The sequence below is a fragment of the Phragmites australis genome, chromosome 20 (genome assembly GCF_958298935.1).
Source record: "Phragmites australis chromosome 20, lpPhrAust1.1, whole genome shotgun sequence".
NCBI lineage: Eukaryota > Viridiplantae > Streptophyta > Magnoliopsida > Poales > Poaceae > Phragmites > Phragmites australis.
Window position 1 is genome coordinate 3,682,150 of NC_084940.1, and position 4,004 is coordinate 3,686,153.

Consider the following 4,004-nt stretch of genomic DNA (forward strand, 5'->3'; position numbering starts at 1 on the left):
GAGCTCGTCGTAGCTTGGTGGCACGCCGAAGAGGAGGGAGTATGGCGTCGCAGATGCCGTGGTGCGGCATGGACGCCGATTGATCAGGTACGTGGCCGTGGCGAGCGCCTCAGCCCAGAACGCCAGGGGAGCTGCACTGTGAATCAACAGAGTTCTAACACAGTCATTAGTGGTGCGCAGGATGCGTTCCGCCTTGCCGTTTTGCTGCGACGTGTAGGGACACGAGAGTCGGAACTGAATGCCGAGAGTGGACAGAAGAAGGCGCATGGCATAGGAATCATACTCACGGCCATTATCTGTCTGAAATGAGAGAATGGGAAGGCGAAACTGAGTCTGAACATAAGCAATGAAGGCGCGTATTGTCGTAAAAACGTCAGACTTATTTCGTAGAGGAACAGTCCAAAGATAGTGGGTGTAATCATCAAGAAAAATAACATAGTATTTGTACCCGGAATGACTGTTAACAGGAGAGGTCCAAACATCTGAATGCACTACTTGAAAAGGAAAAAATGTTTGGGATGCAGAATTGTGGAAAGGTAAACGGGTGTGCTTGCCCAAACGGCAAGAACTGCAAGAGTGGCCATCAGCCTTATTACAGGAAAAGGAAAAAGTGTGTAAAATCTGAGAAGTAACAGGTTGTCCGGGGTGTCCGAGCCGCTGATGCCACAGGGACGCCGTTGATGATGCAGTGAGGGCTTGATGGTGAGAAAGGCGCAGGGGGTAGAGATCGCCGCTGCTCTCACATCGGAGCATCTCCTCCCTGGAAGGAAGATCCTTTATGGAAAAACCAGCAGGGTCAAATTCAATGGAAACATTGTTTTCACGGGTTAATTGACGAACTGAAATCAGATTCTTGATGAGTGAAGGAGAAACAAGGACATTGTTTAAATGTAAAGGAGAGGAAGCTGTGGGGATTACAGTGTGTGCTCGGTGAGTGACAGGCAACCGAGCACCATTGCCCACTGTGATGGAAGAAGACGAAGGACGAAGTGTATGGGAGGGGAGAATACCGGGGTTGGAGGACATGTGTGACGTGGCACCGGTGTCGAAGTACCAGTCGGACGTGCTCTGCGGCTGATGTGGAACGCCGGCTGAGTGGAGTGCAGCGTAGAGGCCCCCGGTGTCGAAGGAGTTGGCGGAGCCGTGCGGGGACGGTGGCTGCAGGTGAGAGGCCATCATCGCCTGCTGAGGCTGGAAGGGCGGCCGCGGACCCAGGACTCCCGCACCCGGAGCACGGAAGGGCATCTGCCATGCCTGCACCATACCTTGCCATGGGTTGAAGCCCGCGGCGTAGGGCGCGCTCTGGGCGGTGGAGTTGTTGAAGCGCGCGTTCCCGCCGCTACCGCCGCCGCCGTTGCCCTTCTGGCGGCGCCGGTCGTTGCGGTTGTTGTAGCGGCCGCCCCCGCCGCCGTTGTTGTTGCGGTTGGAGCGCGGTGCGGACGAGCCGGAGGAGCCGTCGTTGGAGCCAGTCCCGCCGCCATTTCCGGAGGAGTTGGAGGATCCGGCGGAGCGGTCACCATGGGTGACGGTGAGCGCCTGCCCGGCTTCGGCGTTGGCGTCGTGCTGAAGGCCGAGTTCCTCGAGGAGGAGGAAGGAGCGGGCGCTCTGGAAGGTGTGCGGCGGGTACTTGGAGGTGATGACCGGCTTGACGTAGCGAAAGCGCGGGCTGAGGCCGCGGAGGAGGTTGAGCACCATGCTTGGTTCAGAGACCGCGTGGCCGATGTCGCGCAGCTGATCGGCGAGGCGCTTGAGCTTGGTGCAGTAGTCGCCGATGGACATGTCACCTTGCATCAGGGAACGAAGCTCGGCCTCCAGGTACACGGCGCGCTGCATCTCGTTGTCCTGGAAGAGGCTGGCGATGGCGTTCCAGAGGGTGAACGCGTCGTGGCGGTCGTTGCGCACGGTGTCGAAAACGCCCTTGGAGACGGTGGCGAGGATCCAGTTGACGACGCAAGAATCGATCTTGCGCCACTCGCCATCACGATCTTCATCAGGGGTGGAGGTGAGGACATGGCTCTTGAGCCCGAATTTGCCAAGGGTGGAGTCGAAGAAATGGCGCCACTGGCCGAAGTTGGCCTCGTCCATGTCAAGGATGACATGAACGTGGTGACGGATGGAGATGCCTTGGATCTGGGAGGAGGTGGAACGGACGGAAGCGGCATCCTCCTCGCCGATGGAGTCATGGGTGGAGTCAGAGTGATGAGAGGAGGGAGCCATGGGCAGCGGAAGAGGAGATGTGGTCGAAGGACGCGAGAGGAAGACCTAGGACGGTGATACCATGTAGAATAGGATTATGCAACTGGATGATCATATTCGTTATACACAGTTTACATATATAAGCCTTTGGCCATGGCTGTACAAGCGGTCTGCACAAGAGCGAGCGGAACGAGCGGCCTAGCGCGAGTGGAGCGAGCGGCCTAGCATACGCAGCGGGAGCGCAGACGCCGTGCGGCAGCGCGCGCTCTACGGAAGCTGGAGCCGTTGGCGTCGTGATGCTGAAGACCCGGGCGCGGGGCGCTAGCCACCGTTGGTGGTATTCCGCTGACACCTCTGTCTCTTCCTGCACGCACTCGCTCCTGATGGGAGTGCACAGCATCACAGCACTATCTTCCTTTTCTTTTCTTTTTTGAGAGGACAGCACTATCTTTCTTGATCCTTCCTTGCATGACATGCATACTTTATGGTAAGAAAAAATCCTTCCCCCCTTGCAGAATTTTTTTCTTCCTCGATTCGAATGATGGCTTGATGGAAAGACAGCTACTCCTTGATTCGGTAGCAGAGAGCAGGAGCCGACCAAAGGAAAGGCTTGCATCTGCACACACGAAATTCGCGTTGCTCTGTTTGCTTGGCTTCTTTCTCCTCTGATCTCTTTCTCCTCCCGTGCTTCCCGATTATTTTTGTCCAGCAGCAACGTGCTAGCTTTCCTTGGTTGGCATGAAAATCGGCCGAGGAAGAAACTTCTGCCTGACACCACCTGTTTCTCCTCGATTGGCGTCAAGACCTGAAAGTGTCTCTTTTGCCCAAAGAAAATCTGCCGGCTGCAGACTTCAAGGTTTCGTTATTCCGCGCGTGTGGATTGATCTCACATTTTTATTGATATAAGTAGCATCATAATCAAAAGATTACATTTTAAAATGGCAAATTATCAATTTATATTGTGGATTGATTCTGAAGACGTGGCAGGCCGTGGTTCTGCGTACCCGAGGAGCAGCCCGGAGCAACGCGCAGCCGCGAGAGGACGCCGTGGATTGCACGGCCGAGCGCCCCGTCTACTGCCCCATCGACGCGTTCTGCGGTGCATAGTTCCAAGCGGTGCTGTGCGCCCTTATTTTCATGTGCTACAAGTATTTCACTTGTTTTTGAAAAATTTCAATACCCTTAAACCATATCACCAACCACAATCAGACGTATCAGTTATATGAGTCCAAATTATATCAATCTCTAAATATACATGTGTGAGTCATGTGCTATAATCAGATTGTATATACGAGATGTATTCCAATCTGGTTACGTGGGTGAACAGCCTGCAGAGCTGATCATCCAAAACAAACCTAGTTCTTCTACCTTGTGTTGTTCCTGAGTAAAACAAACCCAGCTCTTCCGTCTTGTACGGCTCCCGAGTAAAGCATGTACATGCATATATAAAATTCCAATAGAATAGATCTCAATTAATTCCTCTATTATATTTTAACACAGCCGTCATCATCACCTCGAGTATCAATTCCTCAAGTGAAATTCCACATCAATTATTCTCCATCACATACATCAATAATATAAATTCCACGTTGCGTTGAATAAATGTTGAAGCCACATAAAATTCCAACACAAGTAACCAAATGTTTATTGAGTGGAGTCATGTGGTGTTACTGTGCAAAGCTGTACGTTACAGTTGCCTGCATGATTTGGTGCTGAATTTGCTGCGCAAAGCAAACTGGAAGGGAAAGATGTAGATGTAATACTCAAGGATTCAAACTGGTGTTCCTTCCATCTATCTCTTCGTTCTG

At 52.8% G+C, this 4,004-nt stretch overlaps 1 long non-coding RNA gene across 1 annotated transcript; it reads left to right on the forward strand.

The window, feature by feature from the left end:
• The first annotated feature begins 2,556 nt into the window (after window positions 1-2,556).
• LOC133901221 (uncharacterized) lies at window positions 2,557-3,360 on the forward strand. The gene is made up of 3 exons (XR_009906687.1): window positions 2,557-2,683; window positions 2,780-3,052; window positions 3,184-3,360. It is a non-coding gene; the product is annotated as an uncharacterized LOC133901221 (long non-coding RNA).
• The last annotated feature ends 644 nt before the right edge of the window (window positions 3,361-4,004 follow it).